Source organism: Nothobranchius furzeri, chromosome 18, assembly GCF_043380555.1.
Source record: "Nothobranchius furzeri strain GRZ-AD chromosome 18, NfurGRZ-RIMD1, whole genome shotgun sequence".
NCBI lineage: Eukaryota > Metazoa > Chordata > Actinopteri > Cyprinodontiformes > Nothobranchiidae > Nothobranchius > Nothobranchius furzeri.
The window spans coordinates 4,157,410-4,168,409 of NC_091758.1; positions in this window are offsets into that span (position 1 = coordinate 4,157,410).

An 11,000-nucleotide genomic window follows, 5' to 3' on the forward strand; every position below is an offset into this window, starting at 1 on the left:
TTGTATTTTGTAATTTGTATTTTGTAATTTGAATTTCTTTTATTGTTGATTTAATCAATATAATTACTTACAACTGTACCATGTTCAGCGCTTTGGGCTTCCTGACAGGGTTGCGGAAGGCGCTATATAAATAAAGCTTTGATTGATTGATTGATTGATTGAAGGGCAAAATTTCTGTACAAATGAGGTATCACACACACACACACACACACACACACACACACACACAAATGCATCCACTTGATCTTTGTATAAAGTTGACCTTGGCACAACACTCCAGAAATATTTAACAGTGTAAATTTCTGGCATTTTGTCTAAGTGGTGTTTACTACCATTACTGTAACAGTAACCTGCTCATAATTTTTCATATTCACTCAAATGTTGAAATGAAACAAAATGTTTTTGTCACTTGCCTCTTGCATTGCCTATTTACCATTTATGGTCATTGTTGTGGATAGGCGTTGCCTTGGGTCACATGGTGTCGGTAATAATATTCAATTCAATTCAAGTTTATTTATATAGCGCCAAATCACGACAAGAGTCGTCTCAAGGCACTTCACATAATAAACATTCCAATTCACAGTTCATTAAGCCAATCAGAAATAATGTTTCCTATATAAGGAACCCAGCAAATTGCATCAAGTCACTAGTCAGTGACTATACAGCAATCCTCATACTAAGCAAGCATGCAGCGACAGTGGAGAGGAAAATTCCCTTTTAACAGGAAGAAACCTCCAGAGAATCCTGGCTCAGTATAAGCAGCCATCCTCCACGACTCACTGGGGATCGAGAAGACAGAGCAGGCAGAGACACACACACACACACACACACACACACACACACACACACACACACACACACACACACACACATACACACACACAAAGACAAGTAATGTGTCTATAGTTATATTGTGATGTCTTAGTAAATATTGTATTTGGTGAAAGATAAACTTTATTGTATTTATCCTAGTGGATCTATAATTAAACGGATAAACTAGTATTAGCACATCAAAAGTCAATGAAAACAAAAAGTTATTATCAGGAGAGAGAGAATGTATTAGTGGTTAGCAGCAGTGTGCTAGTCGATGGCCCCCTCCATGAGGCCACCACAGCTGAGCAGAACGTCATTGTAGCTTCTTCTGGGGAGAAAAACACTTACAGAGAAAATAAAGTTAACAGCTGAAATTGCACAAAATAGTACAGTTAAAGAGCAGACTGTAGAATAAAGCAGTAGAGTGTGAAAAGTGGTCAGTGTGTCCTCCAGCAGTCTAAGCCTATAGCAGCATAACTACAGAGTTAACTCTGGATAATCCATCCTATTTAGATGTAGGCATGTTGGAGGCAGGGCAAGGGAGAGCCGTCTTTACCGACTGTGCACTCCACCTCCCTGTAATCCCCCACTTGTCCAGATTTAGGCTAACATCAGATTTTAACTATAGGCCCTATCAAATAAAAATGTTTTAAGCCTAGTCGTAAAAGTAGACAAGGTGTCTGCCTCACGGACTAAAGCTAGGAGCTGGTTCCACAGGAGAGGAGCCTGATAACTAAAAGATCTGCCTCCCATCCTAAGTTTAGATATTCTTGGAACACCAGTAGACCTGCAGTCTGAGAGCAAAGTGCTCGGTTAGGAACGTATGGAACAATCAGATTACTGATGTATGATGGACCTTGATTATTAAGAGCTTTATATGTGAGAAGAAGGATCTTAAAATCTATTCTGAATTTAACAGGTAGCCAGTGTAGGGAAGCTAAGACAGGAGAGATATGATATCTCTTTTTAATTCTCATCAGAACTCTAGCTGCAGCATTTTGGACAAGCTGAAGACTTTTAACTACATTCTGTGGACTTCCTGAGAGTAATGAATTACAGTACTCCAGTCTTGATGTAATAAATGCATGAACTAGTTTTTCAGCATCACTCCTGGAAAGGATGCTTCTAATCTTAGCAATATTCTGAAGGTGGAAAAAGGAAATCCGACAAACTTGTGAAACCTGGGATTTGAAGGACATGTCCTGGTCAAAGATAACACCAAGGTTCCTTGCTTTGCTCTCGGAGATTAATGTAATGCCATTAAGGTCAGGCGATTGGCTAAGCAATTTCCTTTTCTGGATTTCTGGTCCAAAGATGAGAACTTCCGTCTTGTCTTGATTTAAAAGCAAGAAGTTAAGAGTCATCCAATTTTTTATGTCCTCAAGACAAGCCTGTAATCTACCCAACCGATTAGGTTCATCAGGGTTAATGGATAAATATAACTGAGTATCGTCAGCATAACAGTGGAAGTTTATCCCATGCTGTCTAATGATTATACCAATTGGGAGCATATATATAGTAAAAAGAATTGGTCCAAGCACTGAACCCTGTGGCACTCCGCAAGTAACCCTGGAGTATGAAGAAGATTTGTCATGTACATTTACAAAATGAAATCTGTCAGACAGGTAGGACTTAAACCAGCCTAACACTGTTCCTTTGATCCCTACAACATGTTCAAGTCTTTCTAAAAGAACATTGTGATCAACTGTGTCAAAGGCAGCACTGAGATCTAACAAGACTAGAACAGACACAAGATTCTTATCTGAGGCCATGAGAATATCATTTGTAACTCTCACTAATGCAGTTTCAGTGCTGTGATACTCTCTAAAACCAGACTGAAATTCCTCAAACAGAGCATTAGTGTTTAAATGCTGACATACTTGGATGGCCACTATTTTCTCCAGGACTTTGGATAAAAATGGAAGGTTAGATATTGGTCTATAATTCATTGGGTCATCTGGATCCAGAGAAGGCTTCTTAAGTGAAGGTTTGATTACAGCATCCTTAAAATCTTGTGGTACATACCCATTTACTAAGGATAGATTGATTATATCTAGAATGGGGGCAGTAACCAAAGGAAATGCATCTTTAAATAATTTGGTTGGGATTGGATCCAAAATGCAAGTTGAAGGTTTAGATGAAGCTAATATTTTTGATAACTCTGAAAGCTCAACTGGATTAAAACGGTTCAAGCACAGATGAGGTTCTACAGTCACCTCTGAAGTTGCCTCACTTACTGAGGAAGAAGAAATCGCATTAGGGAGGATGCTAAAGATTTTGTTTCTAATAGAATTAATTTTACTTGTAAAAAATCCCATGAAGTCATTGCTGCTGAGGGCTAAGGGAATAGATGGTTCAGAGCTATGATTCTGTGTAAGTTTAGCAACTGTACTGAAGAGAAATTTAGGATTATGCTTATTCTCCTCAATTAATGCTGAAAAATAAGCAGTTCTAGTTTGTTGAAGCTTATTTTTATAAAGCACAAGACTATTTTTCCAGGACAAGTAGGCCTCCTCATGGTGCGTAGAGCGCCATGTTCTCTCCAATTTCCTAGAGTTTTGTTTTAAGGCTCGTAGATGAGAGTTAAACCAGGGAGCTAACTTCCTGTCCCTAATTACCTTCTTTTTTAAAGGGGCTACATCATCTAATGCCACACGTAAAGAGGAATTAACATGATGAACTAAGGCATCAATTTGTGAGGGGCTAGAACTGAAAATATTGCCCTCTGCTACATGCCTCTGAGATGCTGAGGACAGTAAAGATGGAACAGTTGATTGAAAAGACGCAACTGCGTTGTCGGATAGAGACCGACTATAATGAAATTTACTTTCATGTCTCGAGAACTCAGTTATAAAAAACTCAAAGGTTATCAGAAAGTGGTCCGAGAGGACTGGATTATGTGGAAAGATTGTTATTTCCTCACACTCAATGCCATAAGTCAGAACAAGGTCCAATGTATGATGGCAGGAGTGGGTGGAGCTATGTATTCTTTGAGTAAAACCAATTGAGTCTAAGATATTACTAAAGGCTACATTGAGGCAATCATTTTCGATGTCCACATGAATATTAAAATCCCCCACTACAATGACCTTATCAGTATTTAGCACCAAATCAGATAAAAAATCAGAGATCTGATCCAAAAACTCAGAGTAAGGGTCTGGTGGACGATATAAAACTACAAACAAGAGTGGTTTTACAGTTTTGCTATCTGGATTAGGAAAACTAAGAATAAGTGAATAAGTAATAGTGATTGCTATCACCTGTGCAGGTGATGGAATGGGAGAATGAGTGGGTGACGGGGGAAGTCAACTTTTTTGCTGACCGCTCAAGCTTAGAATGTTTCTTTTATTTATCACTGTTTTCAACGGATTTTAAGGCTTTGATAACCAATAAAGGAGTTTTTTAACCTGGAACTTTGACTTTGGAGTGTAACAGCGGGCGCGTCATTATTATTCCCCTATTCAGCTGCTCGGCGACTCAAAGGCTTGACAGTCGCCAATATTTGTCAGCAAAAAAAAGACTGCGTGCGACGGCAATGGAGCTGCCCGCAATCTGCGCTGAATAAACGCCGACGCGAGCCCACACACCACCGCCACTTCATCCATTAAAGCGGCTGGTCTGACAAATAAGGAGGAGACGACGGTGGTATGTAAACCGTGTTTTGTGCTGCGTATTGCTTGTTGAAACGCAGTGTGGATTCTGATCATTCGAGGATGTTTTTGTGACACGCCCACTGCTGCGTTTGCTCTTGGACATGGTGTATGTGTGCGCTGTGGCTCTGCAGGCGTTCAACTGAGTTTGAAGGATTTCCTGTTGCCTTTGTTTTGGATTTGGAATGCTGCTGATGTTGAATGCTTAAAATGAATGGATCACAGGCTGCATCTGTTGTTGGAAAATTTGAAAAGGATAAAAGATTAATTTCTCTCACTGAGAAAGCCCTTGCAAACAAAGTTGAAACCATCCAAACAGATCGGAAAAGGCATGTAAATAAAATGAAAAGTGTTATTACGTCTCTTAAAGAGCTAATGAAAGATGATACAAATCATTCACAAGTCAAAAAAACAGTTTGATGAGTTAACACACCTATTTGAGGATGCCAGTGCTTTGCATGAATCTTTACTTTCTCTAATCTCATTTGATGAGAAAAATGAACAAAATACATGGTTCTCAAGCATCGCCAAATACAATAAAGGGTTTAGGGAGGATGTTAAGATATGGCTTTCTGAAACTGATAAACGTTTGGGGAGGCCATCATTTGACAAAGCACAATTACAGGAAACTTCCCTGGGAGGAGAAATGGAGTTGTTAGAGCACCCTGGAAAAGAACCTCAGTCATCTCTTAATCCCCAGAATGATGTATATGATGATGTGTTACCATCCGACAGTGTGTCGAATCAAGGCAGTAGGTCGAGCTCAAGAGTATCATCTACTTCATCTGCACGTCTCAGGGCGGAAGCTGAAATGGCTGCCTTGCTCGCACGTCAACATATGCTGAAAGAAAAACACTCTCTGGAAGAGCAAGAGGAACAATTGAGGAGAAAGAAAGAACAACTTCAGCTTGAAGCAGATATAGCTGCAACAGTTGCAAAGGTTAACGTGCTGAGAACTGGATCCACTATGCGGAGCGTCGCTTCACGGAAATCTAATGGAATGGAATCATATTTTAAAACAATGAGAAACAGCCATGGAATTCTTGATGCGGATGCAGAGACTTTTGTTCCACAGATGCTTACAAAGGGAAACACAATCACTGGTAATGCAGAGCTTCAAGTAAAAACAGTGCAACAGACTATGAAAAGGGAAAAGCCTGCACCCGCTCTTATGGGGCCTTCTGATGCTTTTCGATCAATTCCACCTTTTCCTAAGCCACAAGCTGCTCATCCAGTAGCCAGTGAAAATCTGTTTTCCATTATGGAAAAACAAAATGAATTGACTTGTATGTTGGTCCATCAGCAGAGTCTTTCTTCACTGCCCAAAAGGGAGATTCAAACCTTTGATGGTGACCCTTTACATTTTCAGGCCTTTATGCGCTCGTTTGAACAGGTCATAGAAGCAAAGACTGGTGATGCTGGCGACTGCCTGCATTATCTTGCACAGTACACCAAAGGGCAGCCCAATGAACTTGTTAAAAGCTGTCAAAATATGTCTGAGAGTGCTGGATATGTAAAGGCAAAGACTCTGCTGTACGAGCACTTTGGGAATGGACATGTGATTGCATCCGCTTATTTGAACAAAGTTCACTCATGGCCACTGATTAGATCAGAAGATGGAAAAGCTCTTCAGGCATATTGTTTGTTCTTACGTGGATACTGCAATGCAATGGAAGAGATTAGCGATCTCTCTGAATTGAATACACCCGCCAATATGCTTGCTGTGATTAGAAGACTGCCATATAAGTTAAAAGACAAATGGCGAACAGTAGCATGTGACATTCAGGAGAGGCAACATTGCAGAGCCGCATTCACTGACATTGTTTCCTTCCTTGAGCGTCAAGTTAAAATTGCAATAGATCCTGTCTTTGGAAATTTATGTGACGTTCCAGCGACACATCTTTCAGCCAAGGGCAGCAATGGAGGGAAACGTTCTCCACACCTAAGAGCTAAAGGAAGTAGCTTCGCTACAACAGTCTCTGATGTCGAGAGACAGAATCAGACATGGACTAAAGATCGGCGCAGCACTGTGAAGGTTTGTTTTTTCTGCAAAGGCGGACACACACTGGAGACATGTGCTCTGCTTGATAAGAAACCTCATAATGAGAAGATTTCTTTTCTTAAAAAGAACAGCATCTGTTTCGGCTGTTTGTGTACTGGGCATATAAGCAAAGAATGCAGAAAATGCCTTTCATGTAAAATCTGTGGTCTTATACATGCAAGTATACTCCATATCCACCATAAAGAGAAGAGTGAAGTTAAACCTGGTAATGAGGCAGATAACATTCCAGTTACGGTCCAGACTAGTGGCCTTACCGGTGAACAAGACTGTAAACTTGCCATTGTGCCAGTTAAAGTAAAATCCAAGAGAGGTCAAAGAATAGTGGAAACGTATGCCTTTCTGGACCAAGGGAGTTCAGCGTCCTTTTGCACAGTGGGTCTTATGGGTAAGCTGAATATTGCCGGGAGGAGGACAAAGATTCTCCTGCGCACCATGGGACAGGAGAAAGTGGTTGACAGTTTCATTGTACCTGAACTTGAAGTTGCTGGATTGGACAGTGACATGTACTGTGATATGCCTAACCTCTTCACTCAGCATAAAATGCCTGTAGATCTTGGTAACATCCCAAATCAACAGGACCTGGATGACTGGCCACATTTGAAGCATGTTCATTTGCCAGAAATTAAGGCCAATGTGGAGCTTTTGATTGGCATGAATATGCCCAGAGCTCTAGAACCTTTGGAGGTCATCCGGAGTGTAGGTGAAGGACCTTTTGCCATTAGGACTGTGCTGGGCTGGACAGTGAATGGGCTACTTAATCAAGAATGCTGTGGAAGGCCAGGATGTCTGGCAACAGTTACTGCCAACAGAGTTTCTGCTGTCACACTGGACAAGCTATGGAAACAGCAGTTTAAGATAAACTTTCCTGAGAACAGCAATGATGAACAGATGGGGCTGTCAAAGGAAGACATGAAGTTCATGGAATTGGCCAGCAAGACGGTGACCTTGAGGGATGGGCACTACAGCATTGCCCTGCCACTGAAAGAACGAGAGATAAGAATGCCTGACAACTATGCAATTGCTGAGCAACGAGCCTTAGGTTTGAAGAAAAGGCTCATCAGAGATAAAGACTTTCACAAAGACTACACTGCCTTCATGACAGATCTCATATCTAGAGGATATGCAAAGAGAGTGCCAGTCGCAGAATTGGAGCGCAGCGATGGGAAGCTTTGGTATATCCCTCACCATAAGGTTTACCATCCTACCAAGGGGAAGATGCGGGTCGTCTTTGACTGTGCAGCATCATTCCAGGGTGTCTCCCTTAATGCGCAGCTCCTGAGTGGTCCTGACTTAACAAACGGCTTGGTTGGCGTACTGACGAGGTTCAGAAAAGAGCCAATTGTTTTGATGTCTGACATCGAGGCTATGTTTCACCAGGTGCATGTGCCAGAAGAAGATGCTGACCTTTTGAGGTTTCTTTGGTGGCCTAGTGGTGACTTCAATCAGAGCATGCAAGAGTACAGAATGGGTGTTCATTTGTTTGGGGCAACGTCTTCTCCAAGCTGTGCTAACTACGCCCTGCGGAAATGTGCAGAGGACAACAAAGCATACTTCAGCCAGCAGGTGACTGACACCATTCTGTATAGTTTTTATGTGGATGACTGCCTTGCTTCAATATGCTCTGAAGAAGAAGCCATCAATCTTTACTCAGGCCTTAGAGACATTTGCGCCAAGGGTGGTTTCCACTTAACAAAGTGGATCAGCAATAGCCGCAGCGTTCTGGCAGTCATACCTGAGGAGGAAAGAGCAAATGAAGTTAAGGACCTAGACCTGGATTGTGACCTTTTACCTGTTGAGCGGGCATTGGGAGTGAAGTGGTGCCTGCAGTCAGATGCATTTAAGTTCTGCATATCCATCCCAAACAGACCATTGACTCGGAGAGGGATCCTATCCACAGTAAGCTCCTTCTATGACCCTCTGGGGTTCCTTGCTCCTGTTATCTTCACAGCCAAGAGGATCCTTCAAGATCTGTGCCAGAGGGGGATAGGATGGGACGATGCTATACCATCAGCAGTTGCTGAAGAGTGGAAAAGCTGGGTAGAAGAATTGCATCTGTTGAACAATATCAGCATCGGACGATGTTTAAAACCTCCTGATTTTGGAGAGACAACCACTGCTCAGTTGCACCACTTTGCAGATGCGAGTGAGAAGGGCTATGGAGCTGTTACCTACTTGTTGCTGCACAACAGTTGCTCACAGACGCACAGTTCCTTCATAATGGGAAAATCCAGGGTGGCACCTTTAAAACCAGTCACCATCCCTCGCATGGAATTGACGGCAGCAGTGGTAGCAGTTCGCATGGATAGAACGTCGAAGAGGGAGTTGAGACTACCTCTCCTAAACTCTGTCTTTTGGACGGACAGCACTGCAGTGTTGAAATATATAAATAATGAGTCTTCCAGGTTCCGTGTTTTTGTGGCAAACAGAGTGTCAGAAATCCTCAAGCCTTCTAGTGCCTCCCAATGGAGGTATGTGAACACCATGCATAACCCTGCGGACCTTGCCTCCAGAGGTGTGAAGGCTGAGACCTTTTTGCGTGACACTGAATGGATATGTGGCCCTGCATTTCTTACACAGCAAGAGAACAATTGGCCTTTTAACCCAGAAAATTTGCAAGAACTTCCACATGAAGATCCTGAAGTTAAGGTATCTGCTGCCATCAACATCTCACAAGTGCACGATGATGATCATCCTCTGACCCCTTTAATCCATCGTGCCTCATCCTGGATTGGTCTCATCAGGGTGATGGGTTGGATTTTGAGGTTCAAGATATTGTTATTGCATCACAGGAAGATATGTTTTCAGTCTGCATCTGATCCAATTCAGTCTGAAGATGCTCAACATAAGGTTGATTTCCGGCATGGCTTTCTTTCATTGGGAGAGATTGAGGATGCTGAGATGCAAATAATTAAGTTCTGTCAGAGGAAGAGTTATGCTGAAGAAATTTCTTGTCTCCAAAGGGGAGAATCTGTGAAACGAAGCAGTCACATATATAAGTTGAATCCTGTTTTGGAGGATGGTGTGCTGCTGGTTGGCGGACGTCTCAGTAAGGCTGTCATGTCAGAAGACTCCAAGCATCCTGTCATAATCGCTAAAGAGCTTCACATTTCCAATCTCATTCTACAGCATGTTCATAAGGAGGTGGGTCATGGTGGAAGGAACCACATGCTCTCAAAGCTGCATCAAAAATATTGGATTCCTGGTGCTGGTACTTTGATTCGAAACATCATGTCGAGGTGTGTGACCTGCAGGTTTCATGGAGCTGCAGGACAGCAGCGGATGGCTGAGTTGCCCGAAAGCAGAGTGACCCCTGAGAAACCCCCATTTAACTTTGTTGGAGTGGACTATTTTGGTCCATTTGAAGTGAAGCGTGGGAGAAGTCTGGACCAATTAGAGCAGTACACATTGAGGTTGCCTCATCTCTTGAAACTGACTCTTTCATTAACGCCTTACGACATTTCATTGCAAGACGAGGTCAGGTACAAGAATTGCACTCGGACAATGGGACTAACTTTATGGGCACAGAGCGCGAGCTGAGACGAGCTATGGAAGAGTGGAATCAGCAAAAGATCTCTGATGCTCTGTCCTTGAAGGGAGTGAAATGGATCTTCAATCCCCCAACTGGATCGCATCACGGCGGAGCATGGGAGCGGTTGATTCGTTCTGTCAGAAAGGTCCTTAATTCCACTCTCCAAACGCAGCATTTGGACGAGGAAGGGCTCCAAACTGTTCTTTGTGAAGTGGAGTCAATCCTCAACAGTAGACCCATTACGCTGGAATCCACTGATCCAAATGATTTGGAAGCCTTAACACCAAATCATCTCCTTCTTCTCAAGTCCAACCCGTCTTTACCACCTGGTCTGTTCCGGAGGGACGATCTCTGCGTACGTAAACGATGGAGGCAAGTTCAATATATATCTGACCTGTTTTGGAAAAGATGGACTAAGGAATACTTGCCACAACTTCAGCGGCGCCAGAAATGGGGAAGGATTAAACGTAAATTTATTCCTGGAGATGTGGTCCTCATAGTGGATGATTCTGCACCTCGTGGTTCCTGGATCATTGGGAGGGTCACCGGCGCTGTACCAGATGAAAAGGGGCTTGTGCGTCAGGTCTGGATTAAGACCCCAACCGGCCATGTGCGCAGACCCGTTACAAAGATATGCCTTCTTCAAGAGACCTCTGACCCTTGACGGTGACTTTTGACACGATGTGACATGGCTAACTTTGAACTGATTTCGTTATGAGACGTACGTCGCAGACTGACTATATTTAGGCTAAGTGCTGGTAACCTCTGGCCTATGACTGACTGACCGTGTGCAGACAGAAGAAAAGAAGAGAAGAAATGAGAAAACAACTTTGCTGGACTTTTGAGTATATGTGGTCTCACTGGGTGTCTGTGATGTGATGTAGCATGTGAGTTATGGTATCAGATGTGAAATTATTACTGTGAGAATGTAATAATTAGGGGCCGG